The sequence below is a fragment of the Nomascus leucogenys genome, chromosome 3, assembly GCF_006542625.1.
Source record: "Nomascus leucogenys isolate Asia chromosome 3, Asia_NLE_v1, whole genome shotgun sequence".
Classification (NCBI taxonomy): domain Eukaryota; kingdom Metazoa; phylum Chordata; class Mammalia; order Primates; family Hylobatidae; genus Nomascus; species Nomascus leucogenys.
In genome coordinates this window covers 106,548,544-106,569,908 of record NC_044383.1, presented here as the reverse complement: position 1 = coordinate 106,569,908, position 21,365 = coordinate 106,548,544, and positions in this window count along the sequence as shown.

The window sequence follows — 21,365 nt, the reverse complement described above, 5'->3', positions numbered from 1 at the left end:
CCATACAAAGCCACCATAAAACCTTTACCTTTCTTTTTATTTTAACTTTCTTCACCCAATTAGTTGTTTATAATCATCATCTTCCTAAACTGCTGATAGATTTTTTTTCTTATAATTTGTCTAAATTTAGCCCTTTTTTTTTAACAGATACATTTAAACCAGTCTCTCCAATATCATCTCCTTTCTCTTCATTATCCTATTTCATTCCCTGAGGAAAATTACTAAAAGAAAATTGGTATTTTGGCATAAGTCCCTTCTTGATGAAAATTATTGTGAGAAGTGTAAATAGTAGAAAAGGACTAAAAGAAAATCTGGGCCCTGAAACTGTCTATGTACGTCAAATATGTTTATTTATTTAAAGACTCTGAGGAAGAAAGCACATTCAAAATTATCTGCAGGGAGATAAACAATGTCCTTTAGGAGAGGTGCAGGTGTCCAGGAATTTGTATCTAGCCAGTAGGTATACAGTTTATGGAATAACAGTGTGAAAATGATGACTACACTTGAACTGTTATAAGCATAGCTCCAAACCCCCAGGTCAAGCTTTCTTCTCAGACATAAAGCTAGACGAATTCTCTATGTATGGCCTATATAAATATATGCCAAAGGCCAACTTTCTGAGGCAAAAGTAATGCATAGATCTCATTTTCACAATACATAATATGCATGCCAAGGTACAGTTTAGAGTTCACTCAAATATAAACATGATTTCATCAATATGTCTCAACTCCCAGACAAACACAGCCTCATCCAAGAAAATTTATGAGCTTAATACATATAATTGGAATTAGGTAGGTTATCCAGAGATCTCTATGAATCAAGCTAATCAGGAATTCTTTAGTTAGCCATGGCAATCATTTGGAAGAAGGTTATTTACAAATAGAAATGCTTGGTCATAGAATATGTACAATAGACATTTTTTTTTTCTTTCTGGCCACTTCCAAATTCCCTCACTCTCCCCATTGAGATTGTAATCAACCAAATTTTGTGAGTTACTATTTCCTACTAGCAATTTAAGATATATGGCAGGAGGTATATATCTTGTGAGTTACTATTTCCTACTAACAATTTAAGATATATGGCAGTATGAGATAAGGTCCAAGAGGAAACAGCCAGAATAATATGAGGCCACTTAGGCCATTATCAAGACAATGACATTTACTCTGAATGAAATTGAGAGTCAATACAGGGGCTTTACTGAAGACTGACATGATGTGATTTATTTATTTAAAGGAGCATATTGGCCACTGTGTTAAGAGTAAATGTCAGGTTGATATCACTTTTCTTCCTATTTTACAAAGTGATACTAGTCAACTAATTCAATAATCCAGATAATGACTTGAATTGACATGATAGCACGGTAGATATTGAGAAGTGATAGGACTTTGAATATATTTTGATGGTATGGCCAATATCATTAATTAATGATTAATTAATTAATGGATTAGATCTATGGTGTATGAATGAGATCTATATTTTGAGAAAAACAGAGTCAATGAAGCCCATGAGTATTTTGTGCTAAGAAGACAGAACGATGGAGTGGCCATCAATTGCTGAGGAAGGTTGTAAGGTAAGAAGAATTGGAAGGGATGCAAATTTTAGATCTGGTCCTTTTGAGTTATAGGTATCCAGGCCATCTAAGGGGTATTGTTGAATTAAAAGTTGTACATATTAATTTGGATTTCAGAAGTTAGAATTTCTGGAGTTTAGGCATGTAGGTGATATTTAAAGCCATGATACCAGATGAAATTACCAAGATGGTATGTGTTTATAGAAAATATAAGAAGACTCAGGAATAAAAGCAGAAACCTGAATGAAATTAAAGAAGGAACAAAATGTGTGTTTAGGAAATAGGGTATGGTGTCTCCAGAGCCAACTGAAAAACAAAATATATCAAGAAGAAAGCAGTGATAAATTGTTTAAAATGTGTCTTATTGATTAAATAAGATGTGAACTGATAATCAAACATTATAATTAGTAATACTGAGTCATTGATAACTTTGACAAGAACAGCCTGAATAGAATGATACAATGAAAATCAGATTAAAATGGATTCATAAGTGGTAGAAGAGGAATTGAACAGAGTTAATAGATATAACCCTTACAATATATTTTATTGCATAAAGGATCCAAAAACAAAAAAAGGAAAATAGCCAATGAAGGAAGTGGGGCCACTTTTTCCCCCGTCTATGTTTCAAGTAGTGTTTTCTGTTGATGCCATTTGTGATGAAGATCACCTTTAGAAGGGTTGGAGAAACAGGGATCCTGGTTTTGATGGGCCACACATTCCACAGAACAAAATGCAATCGTTTTAGGAGTTGGAGCTAGGTAACAAATGGAACAAAATATAGTTCAGTTGCAGATGAAGGATGGACAATGTGGGTTTTTAAAATTATACTTTAGGTTCTGGAGTATACGTGCAGAACATGCAGGTTTGTTACATAGGTACACACGTGCCATGGCGGTTTGTTGCACCCATTAGGTATTTATCCTAATGCTATCCCTCTTCTAGTCCCCCAGCCCCTGACAGGCCCCAGTATGTGAGGTTTCATCCCTGTGTCCATGTGTTCTTATTGTTCAACTCCCATTTATGAGTGAGAACGTGTGGTGTTTAGTTTTCTGTTCCTGTGTTAGTTTGCTGAGAATGATGGTTTCCAGCTTCATCCATGTCCCTGCAAAGGACATGAGATCATCTTTTTTTATGGCTGCATAGTATTCCATGGTGTATATGTGCCACATTTTCTTTACCCAGTCTATCATTGATGGGCATTCGGGTTGGTTCCCAGTCTTTGCTATTGTGAATGGTGCTGCAGTAAGCATATGTGTGCATGTGTCTTTATAGTGGAATGATTTACAATCCTTTGGGTATATACCCAGTAATGGGATTGCTGGGTCAAATGGTATTTCTGGTTCTAAGTACTTGAGGAATTGCCCCACTGTCTTTCAGAATGGTTGAACTAATTTACACTCCCACCAACAGTGTAAAAGCATTCCTATTTCTCCACACCCTCGCCAGCATCTGTTGTTTCCTGACTTTCTAATGATCGCCTTTCTAATTGTTGTGAGATGGTATCTCATTGTGGTTTTGATTTGCATTTCTCTAACGACCAGTGATGATGAGATTTTTGTGATATGTTTGTTGGCTGCATAAATGTCTTCTTTTGAGAAGTGTCTGTTCATATATTTCACCCGCTTTTTGATGGAGTTGTTTTATTCTTGTAAATTTGTTTAAGTTTCTTGTAGATTCTGGATATTAGCCATTTGTCAGAAGGACAGATAGCAAAAATTTTCTCCCATTCTGTAGGTTGCCTGTTCACTCTGATGATAGTTTATTTTGGTGTGCAGAAGCTTTTTAGTTTAATTAGATCCCATTTGTCAATTTTGGCTTTTGATATTGCTTTTGGTGTCTTAGTCATGAAGTCTTTGCCCATGCCTATGTCCTGAATGGTATGCAGATGACATTATTGCCAATCATCTTAGCCCAAAATCTCCTTAAGCTGATAAGCAACTTCAGCAAAATCTCTAAATACAAAATCAATGTGCAAAAATCACAAGCTTTCCTATACACCGATAATAGACAAACAAAGAGCCAAATCATGAATGAACTCCCATTCACAATTGGTACAAAGAGAATAAAATACCTAGGAATACAACTTACAAGTGATCTGAACGACCTCTTCAAGGAGAACTACAAACCACTGCTCAAGGAAATAAGAGAGGACATAAACAAATGGAAAAACATTCCATGCTCAGGGATAGGAAGAATCAGTATCGTGAAAACGGCCATACTGCCCCAAGCAATTTATAGATTCAGTGCTATCCCCATCAAGCTTCCATTGACTTTCTTCACAGAATTAGAAAAAACTACTTTGAATTTCACATGGAACCAACAAAAGAGCCTATATAGACAAGACAATCCTAAGCAAAAAGAACGAAGCTGGAGGCATCACACTACCTGACTTCAAACTATACTACAAGGCTACAGTAACCAAAACAGCATAGTACTGGTACCAAAACAGATCTATAGACCAATGGAACAGAACAGGGGCCTCAGAAATAACACCACACATCTACAACAATCTGATCTTTGACAAACCTGACAAAAACAAGAAATAAGGAGAGGACTCCCTATTTAATAAATGGTGTTAGGATAACTGGCTAGCCATATGCAGAAAACTGAAACTGGACCCCTTCCTTACATCTAATACAAAAATTAACTCGAGATGGATTAAAGACTTTAATGTAAGACCTAAAACCATAAAAACCCTAGAAGAAGGCAGTGTGGGTTTTTAGGGCTTCTTTTGTTTTCTTTTGTTTTTTGACAAATAGAAAAGAAAGATGTGATGATATTAATACGTAAAGAAACAGAGGCAAAAATTAAATAAAATTTGTTCCCCATAATTACACAGCTAGTAAGTGGAAGATCCAGATTTTGAGCATAATTTATCTGCAGAATTATACTCTTAACTACGGTACAGTACTTCCAATATTTAAATGAGGAAGACCTATTCAGGCTTCAAGTTGTTCTACAAACATTGTTCACCTTCTCTGTTCATCTCTGTGCTTTTAAAATTATTTTTTCTTATGTTAATCTGGATGATGCTTTATGCAAGTTTACCTCTTAGATTGAGTTTTATAGAACATCCAGTGCAATATGAAGGTATATAGAACCTGAAACTTTTCTTATGTGTGTGTTTTTTATCTTGCCTGTGTTTTATACAGATGCTACAATACAGGTCTGCACACTGCTACCGCTAAGGGAGAAATCCCATAGAACTTCCGAGTCTTCTGTTATTATAGTTGCTGCAAAAACCCTAGGGCTCCTCAGTGAAGTTGCTGTCAACTTTTCCAACCTGTGATAGGAAAGAGATTCCAGGTTTCAGACTCATCATGATGCTCATGGCTCATATTTCTTTCTAGCCCTATATCCTTTAAATGGGGGTTAGTGTGATCTTGACACAATTCTCCTCACTTCTGAGAATGCTGGTTGTCTCAGAATTGAATAGTTTTTTAGTTAGGCCTGTGTCTTTATTCAGATTACAATGAGGAGCAGAAAGTTTTTTTTAAAATGACTTACAAATAGTCCCTTCTCTAATTTTCAGTGACACTTGAAGATTTTGAAAAGTGTATTTCCTGGGCCATTTCCCTCATGGTGAAATGCAATTCTTGGAATTGCTTATTTGGGTTGTGGGTGGGGGAATGGGGCTATAGGAGATGTTGGGAAAAAAAAGTTGTCTTAGATTCCTGTGTTAAGTGTACCTTCAGTGTGTTCATTATTGAAAGGAAAATATCATTTGATTAGCAAATCAAAAACAAGCAAAAGAAGAAAATCAAGAGTGTATTACACTTTCAGAGAAATTTGTTAAGTCAGGAAAATTTGGGGATATTTATGTTATGGATATTTAGTTCTTTGACATTTTATCATTTGTATTTGACGAGTTATACCCATGAGATGCCATTTGACTAAGACATTGCGATCTTAGACATATGTATTTGATAATGTGTCCTTAGTTTCACTTGGTTATTATTGACGCATTCATCACCATCTAATTATGAGAGGCAGTCTCAGTGTAAACAGCAATATATCCTTTGTAGAGCTGCTCTGATGCAATATAATATTTCTTGTCAAAACAAATTAATGTTTATCTCATCCACTTTACTGTAGACTATGGGCCTTCAGCTCTTTTCTACTTACAGAAAATACCTTTTGTCAATATGATCACAAACAACTTATGATGCATTACAGAATAAGTAAATTTATTTGGCTACCATTTTCAAGTGACAAGTTCAATTAACAATGTTTATTCTTGTATGTCATATTTGCCACTTAGTCTGTCCTCTTTCAACTAATTTTCCTTGTAAAATTATCAACAAAAGGAAATTCATCCAGACACTACATAAGGCTATTACAAAAATATATTTTTGCATTCTTTGCTTTACTAAACTTATGACAAAAACATTTAACAAGTTTTATATAATTATATAATTACAAATTGACAAAGAATCATAACAGAAAAATGTCTTCTAATAACACTGGATACAAGTCAGATAAAAATGTTTGCCACACCAATATATTATGAAAGTTTATTCATAGAAGAAATTAATCTTTAAAAAAATTAACTTATGCAATAAAATAGTTATAGATCCAACTTTTTATGCATTTTTTTGTTTCTAAATTAATTTTCCATCTCATCTAGTAATGAAATGACATATGAAAATACTTCCTAATTTCTGAGTGATCATACTAAATAGAGAGTGAACATTCAGAGCTGGCTTCACTTATACTATTCCAAGACTAAGTTTATATGCAAACCAGGAAGATGAAAGAAGAAAATGCAGCATAAATGATGGTTTTCACTTTTCCTTGAATAATGAACAATTAACCCAGTGAATTATAATTAAACATTTTAATAGTCTTCACCTTGTTCTCTTCCATACTCCCAGTCCAGAAGTGATGCTTGCTGGAGACAACTTGGAAAATTATATCAATTCCAACCTTCTTTGAATTTGAATTAAGACTGTTACATTGCTTTCTTTTGTCCCTGTGGAAATTTGTGCCAAAATGTATTCTAATTTGCTTTGTATTCCTAGATAAAATTTATTTTTTATCTAACTATTTGCCAGCAGAGTATGTGTATAACAAGGTTTCAAAAATGCCCAGGACTTTTTGATAGGAGAATTTTTCCAAAGGAGTAGCTGAATCAAGTTGCTGAGTTGCCTAGGGTTCGAGTGTAACTCCAGTCAGTATGACTATTATCAAAGTTTTACCCTCACCATATAGCATCTTTTTCTCTCCCTTAGTTTATTATTCTTTTCCTTTAAGTTTCTTTCCCTCGCTTTGTCATCTGTGCAGTAAGATGCCTTGCCACCTACGTGGTAAAGCCAGGAATTCTGTGGATCTTTGAGTCTGCTTAGCATACCTTAATGTTGTAGATCACTGAGGTCTGCCCATGGACAAGGCTGAATAGCTGAAGGAAAACTCTCTGTGGCCAAGCCCAAGTAATCAAGAGACTGATGGGTTTTGAAACTTAAATGTCCTTAGTTTTTCTGGTTGTGATATATACGTATATGAACCTTTTATAAGGACAGACTGCAGAATGAGTGAGTAAAGTTAGGTATGTTAGGTCCTGAGAAAATACTATGCTTTTGAAAATAACCAACAGGAATTTAGGTGTTGTCTTAATCTGCTAGGGCTGCCATTATAACACAGACTGGGTGACCTGAACAACAGGTATTTATTTTCTCACACTTCCAGAGGCTGGAAGTTTAAGATAAGGGTGCCAGTATGGTCCCTTTCTGGTGAGGGCTCTCTTTCTGGCTTGCACACGGCTGGCTTACTGGCAATGTCCTCACATTATCTCTTTGGGTGTCTCATCTTGTGAAAACACTAATGATATCTGATCAGGGATCCACCCTTACAATCTCATTTAACCTTAATTACCTCACACATGGGTATGAATTTTAGAGGGACACAAATATTTAGTTCATAATGGGTATGATTGCATTTATGACAGGAAGAGAAAGGAAAGTATATCAAATGCTTTCAAAATTCTTCCACTCCTTAGGAAGTGAAACAGAAGTACATCTAGACATAGTAGAAAAGCCACATTTTTAGTCCATATTTTGTTGAATAAAGATGAGAACGGGGTATAGGGTGAAAAAGAGGACAAATAGAAAAAAGAAAGTCACACCCAATTAGTCAGGCCACTGCCTTTAAGATTGAATATACACTGAAAAAAAATTAGGACCAAAAGTTTATAAGTGACCTAATCTTTTTGTCTTATATGATCAAGTCTTAACAAAGGAGTTTTTTTTTTCTTTTCAGCAATCTCCAATCTACTTCCAGATTGAACTGCAAATTGCTGCTTATGCTTTTCTCAGGCTGCTTAAAGTTTGAATTTCTGTCAAAGCTGCCAAGGAAAGCCAAAGTCTGAACAAACCAAATCAGCACTGTCAGTTTACTGTGTCTATGTTATGAGGAATTAGCCCTAATGAGGAATGACTTCCCAAAGGAGGAGACCCAGATGGATGAGGAGACAGCTCATGAGTGCTTGCCTTCAAAAGGAGCTTCAAGGTGAGTTGTGTCTGAAATAGGATTTATTTTTTAAAAGTTAAATATGGCATAGGATATAAAGTATTAGAGTACAGAAGTTTCTTTACATTTACTGACAGAAGATTGCACTTAATTTAAATGACAACAATTTGCCATTGACAGAATTTCAGGAAGAAAAATAATTGGGTCAAAACAAGGAACATACAAAATAACTGTGAATAGAGTTAAGGGCAAGCTATAGCTAGAAATGGCCAGACAAGGGTAATTTTGAGAGCTAATTACGTGAAGGTAAGAATATCATAATGAGCGCTTTACTGATGATAATAAGAAGAAAGTTAATATATGTGAAACTAAAACACTAGAAATTAGAAAATAAAAGGTGGCTTAAATCAAAATTAGTAAAATGGTAAAGTAGTAATATTGACAATAAGGATAAAATTAGACAATAAAGAAATTTCAGAAAGAAAATGAAGAAATACATGCAGTTTTATCGAATTTGGGGTACCAGAGAAAAGGTTTAGAAGGTACATTATGGCAGAAAAAGTTTTATTTGGTACTTACTACAAAAATCCTGTGACATATTAATATTACTTACATAGATTTGCATTTGTAAATTTAAATATAACTTTTATTTATTTGAATATCTTATTGCAGACATGTGATTTCAGGTTATTCCAGGTAGAGCTATTCTAATGATTTTATGCATTCAAGAATCTACTGTAAATTCTATCCAAGAAAATCTACTAATACCAACGATAGATATAAACAATAGAAATCATACCATAGAGATTAAGACAGAAGTTACTCTTCACATATAAACTGCAACATTTCAAGAACTTTGCTTTTGATGATATAAATTTATGTTAGAGTATCAATGAATGTCAGGTTTGAGTATTAAAATGTGAGTGTGGTTGCAATAACAGTTTGCTTCCTTTAATAGAGTAAACAGCTTCTGTGTGCTAACACTGTCCTTTGTATAATACAAATTTCTTTGCTCATAGTCTTTTTTTCACTGGAATTTGTCTCCCTACTATGTGATAAGTTTCCTTACACTCTAATGCTTAAGCTATCCTGGGATGTTTCCTTTAATTAAAACGCTATTATGTAGGTAGATCGCAGTTCTACCAATTTGAGCTAAATGTGCATTCACTGCTGAAATTAAAACTCATCTATGATATGTCTAGAAAGCTTATATAGCAGATTAATTAATGTATCAGAGACTTCCTGAGAATGAGACTTCTCATCCTAAACGATGAGAGAGTCTGGCAGATAATATTTGCCTGATAAGAAAAGTTGAATCATATCAGAGAAGGCAAAATCTCTTCTTGTTTCTTTTGCTCTACCCTAACCTTCTGCATTTTTTGTCCTAGGTAGCCACCATACTCCTAGTTAATTTGTCCATTCTAGAGTTTTATAAAGGCTCATACTCCTAATTAATTAAATATGTCAATTCTAGAGTTTTATAAAAATTTAGTGTTTTTTGTTTTGTTTTGTTTTTTACCTCCCACAAGTAAGAGAAAAAATGCAAAGTTTGTCTTTCTGTGCCTGGTTTATTTCAATTAATGGCCTCTAGTTCCATCTATGTTGTTACAAATGATAGTATCTCATTCTTTTTTATGGCTGAAGAGTACTCCCTTGTGTCTATGTACCAAATTTTCTTTATTAATTCATTTGTTGATAGTCACTTACATTGCTTTCAAATCTTGACTATTGTGAATAGTGCTGCAATAAACATGGGAGTACAGATATCTTGTCCATATGCTTATTTTCTTTCTTTTGGGTATGTAACTAGGAGTGAGATTGCTGGAACATATGCTAGCCCTATCTTTAGTTTTATGAGGAAGTTCCAAACTGCTCTCCATAGTGACTGTACTAGTTTACATTCCCGCCAACAGGGTACAAGTGTTCCTTTTCTCCACATCCTCTCTGCCATTTGTTATTTCTTGTCTTTTGGATAAAATCCGTATTAACTGTGATGTGATAATATCTCACTGTAGTTTTGATTTGAAGTTTTCTGATGATCAATGATGCTGAGCAGCTTTTCATATGTCTGCTTGCCCTTGGTATGTCTCCTTTTGACAAATGGCTAGTCAAATACTTTGCCAATTTTTTGATCAGATTAGATTGTTTCCTATACAGTTATGTGAACTCCTTACGTATTCTGGTTATTAATCCCTTGTCAGATGGGCAGTTTGCAAACATTTTCTCTCATTCTGTGGGTTGTCTCTTCACCTTGTGGATTGTTTTCTTTGTTGTGCAGAAACTGTTTAACTGGATGTAATTCCATTTGTCCATTTTTGCCTTGGTTGCCTGTGCTTGTGCATCTCTTTACTTTCAGTTTATACGTCTTTATAGGTAAGGTGAATTTCTTGTAAGCAGCAAATATTTGAATCATGATTTTGTTTTTTGTAATTTTTAAAATCCATTCAACAATTCTATATCTTTTGAGTACATAATTTAATCCATTCATGTTCAAGGTTATTATTGATATATGAGGCTTTGTTCCTATCATATTTACTGTTTTCGGGTTATTGTATATATTCTTTGTTTCTTTTTCTCACTGATTTTCATTGTAGTTTGGTGGATTTCTGTAGTGGTTCCATTTGAGTCTTGTCCCTTCCTCCTTTTTGTAATTCCTTTGCCAGTGAATTTTATACTTTCCTATGTTTTCATGATGTTGATATAGTTTGGATGCCTTTGCCCTCCGAAGCTAATGTTAAAATATAATCCCCAGTGTTGGAGGTGAGGTCTAGTGGGAGGGGTTTGGGTGATGGGAATGGATTCTTCTTCTTCATGAATATTTGTTGCCCTCTTCATAGTAATGAGTTTTCACTCTATTAATTCATGGGAGAGCCAGTTGTTGAAAAGAGTGCGATGTCTTCCTCTCTTCTCTCTTGCTTCCTGTCATGCATTGTGACACACTCACTCCCCCTTTGCCTTCTGCCGTGATTTAGGTTTCCTGAGGCCCTCTCCAGAGCAAATGCCAGCACTGTATATCTTGTGCAATCTTCAGAACGATTAGTCAAATTAACATCTTTTCTTTATAAATTACTCAGTCTGAGATATTTTCTTATAGAAATTCAAAACAGACTAATAGAGATGGTAATTGTCATTCTTTAGTTCCCAGGATTAAGACTCCCTTGTTCATTTCTTGTAGGATTGGTCTAGTGGTAAAGAATTCCCTTAGCATTTGCTTTTCTGGGAAAGACTTTATTTATCTAAAGTGTATTTTTGCTGGATACAGTATTCTTGTCTGACAGGTGGTTTTTTATTTTTTTTTCTTTCAGCACTTTAAATATATCATCCCATTCTCTTCTGGTCTATAAAGTAGCTACTGAAAAATCTATTGTTTGTCTGATGAGGTTTCCTTTATAGGTAGACACCTTTGTTGTTTTTAGAATTTGCTCTTTATTCTTGAATTTAGACATTCTGACTATAATGTGCCATGGGGAAAACACTTTTGCATTGTATCTGCCTGAGGATTGCTGAGGTCCCCATATAGAAATGTCTAAATTTATTTCCAGACGTGAGAGGTTTCCATCTATTATTTTGTTGTATAGATTTTCTATTCATTTCTTAGTCTCCTTGCCTTTGGGAATGTCAATAATTTGAGTAGCTTTTCACATGCCTGTTTCATATTTCATATGCCTTAATATAAAACAATATTCAACTGTTTTATGTTGTCCCAAATGTCACAAAGATGTTGCTCATTCTTTTTAATTTTTCTCTTTTTGTCTGACTATATTCATTTCAAATGAACTATCTACATATTATGAGATTCTTTATTCTGTATATTCTAGTATGTTGTTGAAGATTTCCAATGTATTTTGTATTTCCCTCAATAAATTGTTCAGTTCTAGAATTTCTATTTGGTTCTCTTTAAAAAGTATCTATCTGTTTGGTAAATCTCTCATTCATATTCTGAATTGCTTTCTGCTTTTTTTTTTATTGTTTTTCAGGATTCTCTTTTATCTCTGAGCATTTTAAAAATCAATATTTTGAATTATTTGAATTCTAGGATTTCAAAAAAATTATTTGATTAAGACCTGTTGCTGGAGAATTATTGTATTCCTTTGTAGGTGTCATATTTTCTTGCTTTGTTATGTTTTCTATGTTTTTACATTGAAATCTCCATGTCTGGTGTAACAGTCATTTCTTCCTGATCTTGAATTTACTTTTGTAGAGAGGAACTTTTTCTGTGTATGTATCTGTGATGTTGGTTAGATGAGGGACTTTGACTATAATTCAGGGTGCATGCACTCATGTGTCTATGTGATTTCTTTGGCTAAAAATAGTGTTAGTGTTGTGATTCATTGGAAAGTAAGGGTAGGGATATTAGTGGAGGCTGTGGTGAAGCTGTGCTGGGGACTTGGATGCCAGATGGGCCAGTCTTTAGGCCCCAGTATTGGCAGTGGTGGATTGAGCATGCCTATCTTTGTGCCCCAAGGCAATGTAGGTAGGCACCTGGGTTGACAGTTACCAGTAGGCCAGTTCTTGGGCTGGTGGTTTGCACAGTGTGCTAGGTGGCTCAGAAGGTTCTTCGGTTTCTCAGAAGCTGGCATGGGCATGGTGGCAGTAGCAGTGGTGGGACAACCCTCTGGGTCCCAAGCAGGGTGAATTGGTGGTGTTGGTGGCTGTAGAACAGAGTTGCCCCACACAGATGCAGATGCATTACTCTCAGATCTTCTGTGCTCTGCAGCAGCAGTGTCGCAGCACAGAGAAAAGTGTGAGAAGAGCGCTGCTCTTTTGCACCTGAGCCTGGATAATAAGCCAACGACCAGTAAGTCTCGATCTCCACTCACAGCCTCAAAAAGGCAGCCCTCCAGCTCGCTTGCCCTAGCCTACAGTGACAGCAGTAGTGGGCATGCAGATGGGTAGGAGAGATCACACTCTATATGGAAGCCTGAGCACACAGTTTGCTTCTCCACTCAGAGGGGATTTTCCCCTCTGTTTTCAAAGCCAAGCACACAGTTTATGCCACCAGAGAGAGTGGTGTTTTGTGGCACTGCTGGGGTATGGACACTTCAAACAGGCCTGGATGGGGAGCTTTCAGGAACTGGGAAGCATGTGTTTTTGTTTTTTTTTTAATGTCTCAGGGGCTGCCTTTTTTGTTATGATTCATCATCCTTTCCCCAGAGAGTAGTAATCCCTGTGGGCTACAGTAGTGGAGTCCCTACAGCACCTTTGGGTCTAGCCAGCATTGTGCTGTGGCAGCCTTCTGGGTGGACAGTGAGGAATACCAGTGGGAGCTTCCAAGATGTGGAGATATGGGGATAGTGGTTCCCAGGGCTGGATGTAGTCCTATGATGGCTGTACTCCCAAGTATCACACTGGCACAGCCTCTCAGGTCTTGGTGCCATGGGGAGAGGGGGTTGTGTTTTGTGACCCAGCATGAGTTCCTTGTCTTCTGCAGCGCTCTCACTGGGTCTTCAAATCATCATCCACATTACTGTCAGGGTTTGTTGGGGTAGAGATGCTTTTCCACGGTTTGGATCACGACAGTTCGCAATGAAAATGTGAACCGCTGAAGCTCTCTCACTTGCCCTTTTCCCACAAAAACAAGCCCCTTAGGGCTTCCAGCTGATCTTAAAAGTACTGGAAGAAAACAGGGAAACTCTTTAGGACATCAGCCTAAGCAAAGATTTAATGGGTAAGACCTCAAAAGCACAGGAAATGAAACAAAAACATAGACAAACAGGACTATATTAAACTAAAAAAAACTTCTCCACAGCAAAAGAAACAACCAGTAGATTGAAGGAACAACCTCTTGAATGGGAGGAAATCTCAGTCCCTAAATGGGAACTAACCACTTCTTTCTTTCTTCTTCTGTGCCACAGGTTTTTTCCTGTGAGTTCTCTGTTGGACTCAAATGTTCTCTACTGGATGTCCTATTCGAGGTATGATTATCTATTCATAAAATTTGTTCTTCTTTCTGGAGAGGATGGGTATCAGATGTCTCCATTTAGCCATCTTGAATGAGGTATCTCTTTAATATACTTATTTCTTTTCATTGGGATAATTTCTCTGTAGAGGATTGCTGGATTGCATGATAGTTCTATTTTTAGTTTTTTGAGAATCTCCATACTATTTTTTATAGTGTTCTAATTTACATTCCCCCCGACAGTGTATAGGGATTTTTTTTTATCTACATCCTTGCCAGCATCTGTTATTTTTTGTCTTTTTAATAATAGCCATTCTAACTGGGATGAGATAATATTGTATTGTGGGTTTAATTTGCATCTCCCGATGATTTGAAATGTTGAGTAATTTTAAGTATATTTATTGTCCATTTGTAGGTCTTCTTTTGAGAAATGTCTATTCATATCTTTTGCCTACTTTGTAATGGCATTATTTGTTGTTGTTTTGTCACCCTTTAGTTGTTTGCATTATTTGTACGTCCTGGATATTAGTCCCTTGTTAGATGAATAGTTTGGAAATATTTCCTCCTATTCAAGAGGTTGTTCTTTCATCTATTGGTTGTTTCTTTTGCTGCAGAGAAGTTTTTATTTTAGTTTAATACAGTCCTATTGGCAACAGTGTTACCTGGATGTGACACATGGAGTCAAAGGAGATTATTTTGGAGCTTTAAGATTTAATAACTGCCCTGCTGGATTTTGAACCTGCACTGGGCCTGTAGCCGTTTGTTTTGGCCAATTTCTCCCATTTAGAATGGGAGCAATTATCCAATGCCTTTACCTCCATTGCATCTTGGAAGTAGTTAACTTGTTTTTTAATTTACAGGCTCCTAGGTAAAAGGGACTTGCCTTGTCTCAGATGAGACTTTGGTCTTGGAATTTCAAGTTAATGCTGGAATGAGCAAAGACTTTGGGGGATTGTTGGGAAGGCATGATTGGTTTTGAAATATATAAAGGACATGAGATTTGGGAGGGACCAGGGGTGAAATATTATAGTTTGACTCTGTGTCCCCACCCAAACCTCATATCGAATTTTAATGCCTACATGTCAAGGGAGGGACTTATAATCCCCAAACGTCAAGGGAGGGAAGTGATTGGATTATGAGGGCAAATTCCCCCATGCTGTTCCTGTGATAGTGAGTGAATTCTCATGAGATCTGATGGTTTTGTAAATCGTAGTTTTTCCTGCACTTACACACATGCTCCCTCTTGTCTGTCACCACGTAAGACATGCCTTCTTCCCCTTCTACCATCATTGTAATTTTCCTGAGGTTTCCACAGCCATGGGGAACTGTGAGTCAATTAAACCTATTTGATTTTAATAAATTACCCAGTCCAGGTATGTCTTTATAGCAGTGTGAGAACAGACTAATACATTGGGGCAGCTGGGTTACTGCCAATGTCTCATGCTTCAACCAGGGTGACAGCAGCCAGCTGTGGTGGTGGCTGTAAGCGTAGGAAGTCGGTGGGGCTCTAGGAATGAGAATATGCAAGGACTGTTGGGCCCAGGGCCTGATGCAGTCTAGTGTGGGCTGGGCTGACAAAATGGCACTATACAGTAGCTGCCTAAAACTCAGGAGTGTGTGCAGCCCAGTGTGATCTCCCTCTCTGGAGCAATTTCATCACGCAGTCTCCAGACAGCTCCTTATGTTAGTCTCAAGGCCCATGAAGGTTGAAGGGCTTTCCTGTGGATAGGATTGCAGGATTCTTCATTGGGATTATGGAGCTCTAAGGATCCATCACCTTCCCTTTAGCCACATTCAGGAGCATCTCCAGGCTTACAGTTGATCTTGGTTTAGCAAGCTCTCTCACTTCCCTCTCCTTCCTTCCCTTAGGTTTTTCCCTTTCACTTTCCTGTTGAATTTTAGTGTTCCCTTAGATGATATATTCAAAGTGTTATTATCTAATTGCTGTTTTGGTTCTTCGTGGAGGAGACAAGTAGCAGATGCCTCTAATCAGCCATCTTGAATGAAGCCCCTACCCAACATATATTTTACAGAGGAAATATTTTAATTTTGCAAAGGTCTCTTTTATCAATTTGTCCATTTTTTAAGTTTTGGTTTTATATTTTATATTTTGTATTTAATATCTGCATTTATATTTCAATTCTGTATACACACCCTTTTCCTATTCCTAGCTGAAAAATAATTTCTCCTACATATTTTTCAACAAGTTTTAGTTTAGGCCTATGCTTTATTAAATATTTATTTATATTTTAATTCTGTGTGAACACCCTTTTCCTATCCCTAGCTAAAAAAAAAATATTCTTCTATATATTTTTCAAGAAGTTTTAGTTTAGGCCTATGCTTTATTAAAGCTACAGTTTATGGCCTGGTGTGGAGGCTCATGCCTGTAATCCCAGAACTTTAGAAGGCCAAGGTGGGAGAATCACCTGAGGTCAGAGTTCGAGACCAGTCTGACCAACATGGTGAAACCCTGTCTCTACTAAAAATTAAAAAATTAGCCAGGCATGGTGGTGCACGCCTGTAGTGCCAACTACTCGGGAGGCTGAGGCTGGAGAATTGCTTGAACCTGGGAGGCAGAGGTTGCAGTGAGCCGAGATCATGCCATTGCACTTCAGCCTGGACAACAAAGTGAGACTCCATGCCACGTTTATAGTTAATTTTAATTTTTATGTATGGTGTGAAATAGTCATTATCTTTTACATGTATATGGAGTTGTTCATATACCATTTGTTGAAAAGGTTATTTTTTTCCTAATAAAGTACTCTCCTGGCTTTTCAAAAACTGATTGTCTTTGAATGTCTCTTTCTGGTCTTTATATTCTGTTTCGTTAATTAATATGTTCAGACTTATGCCAGTACCATGGTGTCTTGATTATTGTAGCTTTATACTTTAAAATTTGGTAGCATAAGTTCTCTAATTTTGACTTTTTTATCTTTTCAAAATTGTTTTTGCTATTCTAGAAACATTTCACACTTCTATTATGAACTTTAGAATCAGTATGCTAATTTCCACAAAAGTCTTCTGGGACTTTGAGATTGTGTTTTATTTCTAGATGAATTAGAAGGAAATTACACTTTAATAACATCAAACTTTCTATGAATATAGTATTTATTTCAACTTATTTATATTTAGTATATAATCCATGAATATAGTATATATTTCAACTTATTTAGGTCTTCTTTAAATTTTCTCAGATATGTATTGTAATTTCCTATGTGTAGATTTTTCGCATATGTTTTTTAAAAATACAACTAAGCATTCCTTGTTTTCATCGATATTTTTGAAATAATGGTTTAAAACTTACTTTCTGATTGCTTGTTTCTAAAATAGAGAATACACCTGATTTTTATATATTTCCTTTGTATTCTGAGATATTGCTAAATTCTCTTATTAATTTATTAATTTTAATAGTATCATACCCTTTTAAACCATATGTGATCTGTCCATTTTCCTTTATAAGAAGATTAGCTCTCTTCAGAGTCTAAAGTGTACTTTAGAATTCTTCTTAAGTCTAATTCATCAGAAATGATTATAGCTTTCCTCACATATTATTTCCATCTACCTTATTAGCCTCCAAAATTATGATATCTATTACTCATATAAAATACATATAAATGTTTGAATAGCAATCTGTAAGCTACTTGAAGCAGATTCATCCAGATCTTAAAAATTCCCACCTCTACAGTGCTCTTAAAAATAACTACCCCTTGAGACATCCTTATGATAATGAAAAAATATAAACACCTTAATGACATTGCTAAAATATTAAATAATTTTCCATCATCCTTTAAGTGACAAAAGAATGAAAATTCCTCCAGATAATTATCCAAACACTTCATGAAATATAGTAACCAAAAAAATTTATAATATTTCTATGAAACCCAACTACAGACATAACTAAATGTTCAAAGTTTAAAAGAGCTTACTTGTATTTTATTGTTGTTGTTGTTTTGTTTTTTAAGACAGTGTCTCGCTCTGTTGCTCAGGCTGGAGTGCAATGGTGCGATCATGGGTTACTGCAACCTCCACTTCCTGGATTCAAGCAATTCTGCCTCAGCCTCCCAAGTAGCTGGGACTACAGGTGCACACCACCACATCCAGCCAATTTTTGTATTTTTAGTAGAGACAGGGTTTCACCATGTTGGCCAGGCTGCTCTAGAACCCCTAACCTCAGGTGATCCTCCCACCTTGGCCTCACAAAGTGCTGGGATTACAGGCATGAGCCATCACGCCCAGCCTTACTTGTATTTAAGATGAGACTAATGGAAAAAATTTGATGTCTTTTATTTTTTTATTTTTTGTTTTTATTTATTTATTTGAGACAGAGTCTCACTCTTTCGCCCAGGCTGGAGTGCAGTGGTGTGATCTAAGCTCACTAGAACTTCCGCCTCCCAGGTTCAAGCAATTCTCCTGTCTCAGCCTCCCGAGTAGCTGGGACTACAGGTTCATGTCACCATGCCCAGATAATTTTTGTATTTTTAGCAGAGATAGGGTTTCACCGTATTGGTCAGGCTGGTCTCGAACTCCTGACCTCAGGTGATCCACCCACCTCGGCCTCCAAAAATGTTGGGATTACAGGTGTGAGCCACTGCACCCAGACAGAATTTGGTGTATTTTAAAAGCAACATAGTATTTTGCAATAACATAAAACATATTTTGGATAGCATTACAGAGAATTATTATTCATTCCAAAGAAATATTTTTAAATAAGTCATCATTCTATTTAAAGTATTACTATAATTGGATGCCTGTTTATGAAATCATAACATCCATTTCAATGACCTTTAATATTTTTTTAAAAATCCATCAATGTACATACATTTGCTCACCTTTCCATAAAGTAGCAGCAAACACAATGAGAGCAAAAGTTGACTAGTTTTCCTAATTGTTCCAAATAGATACAAAACACTCAAAAAGGTAGTAATAAGTTACTTTCTATTTCAATATTTTTTTTTCCTCTCATCACACAGTTCTCTTGTTCTCACTCCTTTTTAGTTTCATGAAAAGGGCCGTGAAGGCTTTTACTGATGGAATGGGGCTGGAAAGGTTATTCCTGACATAGCAAGGAGGAGGCCTTCTACCAAGTTTAGAAAAAACTATCTAGGATAGAAGACTTTGCACTCATTAGGAATTACCCGATATGTACTCACTAAGTCCAAGGGAGCATGGTGAGCACCATTCAATAAGCATTAGACCAATCGATGGGCATGATTGTTCTAATATAATCCCATTCCTCTTGCTAACTCTTGACTTAAAAATGGGTATATGACCCAGTTCTCACCAGTAGATGTATGAGAGGGAGACTGCTGGAGTAGATTCTAAGAATATTTTACGTTATTAAAAGTGATATCGTCATTAAGAGATACTATATCTTCTATTTTATGATGTTTGTATCTGGATAGGATATCTGAAAGTATTGTAGCTTTGCTTTATGTCTGATGATAAAACCAATGTTGAGGCCAGGAGAGTGGAGAGATAAAAATAACCTGGATCCTTGTGGATAACAGTGACTGAATTAAATAAACCTCCAAACCATCCTACCTCTTGATTTTCTGATACATGAGATAATAAATAGCTTTCTTATTTAAGGCAGCTTGAGGCAAGGATTATTGTTCATGTGGCTGAAGCATCAAAATCTATACAAGTGAAACCAGAGATTAAGGTAGGTTTTTGGACACACTGCTCACCAAGACATTTTGTGGGTTTACCTTTGACAATACCCTAACCTTCAGTACACCAAAGAGTCAGTGAGAGAAGAGCAAATTATTTCTAGATTCTCCTCACTAGGATGGGATTTCCTACTAAATCAGGTCAAGCTGTCACTTACTCAGGGAATAAACACCTATCCAAGGAATAAATTACTCACAGTTGGGCAGGAGAACAGTCAGGCATTAGTGATTCCTGGGTATTTCACTCATTTCTATTGTCAATTTGTATCAGATACATTATGTCAAAAATGAATCCCTCTCTCTCCCAGAGAAAACTTACTATTCCCGGTGCACAGTGTTACAGTTCATAGCAGCTGTCTTGCCCTTTTCTGATTTGTATTGCATCTCTAACTCTAAGTTGCTTAGCCTTTTGGGAGAAAACTACCAAAAAGAAAGAAAAAAATGATGAAAATTCCAATATTTATAGCAAGATGGAGAAGGGAAACTCTTAGAAGAATAGCGGAGCACTGAAATGATATGCAACACGAAAAGATGATTTGGCCAATTGATCAGAAAATTTAGAAATATATACCCTTGACCCTTTCACTCATGAGTTGCCTGCAGTATCTACACTAATTCAATTAGGAAAGGAAGCAAGAACAAAGGCAGCATCACTGAACTATACAATATACACTAAGTGCATTAAAAGCATTTTATAAATTATTTCAAATAGCTTAGACTCACAATTTACTTATATGATGCACAGCAAACTATGTCATTTTATCCTTCAGTCTCATTTAATGAAAACTAGAAGATAAAATTTTCTAATCAACACTTGAAAGGATAATCAAATAATCATCCTTGAGTAGAATGAAATTAAGGAAGAAATAAGAACCAGATAAAATAAGACATTTTCCATATTCCATCTTCAGCACATTTCTCCACACTTCCATTCTCCCTAAGTAAAGCAAAAGTAGGCATGGTTTTACAATGCATATGTGTAGTGTTTTTCTGTCATTTGTTTTTTAACCAAGGACCATGCTTAGATTTACTCATATTTGAGGTCTAAATTTGTAAAGAGCACAGGAAAATATTAATCAGGTACTTGGAAAGCTTATTTGACTTACCATGGTTCATCATGATCTATATGAAATAAGAAAGTACAGATTATTCTATTTGACTTGGCAGTGCAAGTAGAGAGCATTCTCAAAAAAGTTTTAGAAAAATTCATAAATATTTCCCATTGAGGTACACCGCTAAATAACAACACCCCATTTATTGAAGGCTTACTCACTCTGTCAAGAAATTCTAACCAACAAACATGTATTATTTCATGGAATTTTTAAAAAACAATATAACACAATAGGTATTATTTTCAGAAATGGAAACAGAAGTTTAGAACAATTAAGTAATCACTCATGATCGCACTGCCTATTAGTTTTGGAGCTGGAGTTTAAACTGAGTTTCCTTGAACTCAACTTGTGTAATAATAAACAATGAACTATTTGCCCCAACAGTAATGGAAAATATGTTTAAAAATCTATTTAGCTAAATAGTAGGAGGTGTTGGAAGAAAAGATACAATTTGTATCTTCACAATTCATTTGAAGGAAGAATACGTACATGCATAAGTGTTTACTACTTAGAGAAATAAAAAATATTTTTATACAGAAAACAACAAGAGAAAACAAGTCATGCTAATATAATTTAGAATTGTTGTTTATAATTGAAAACATGATTAATAATCACATTATAATATAGTCATGTGCCCCATAACGACATTT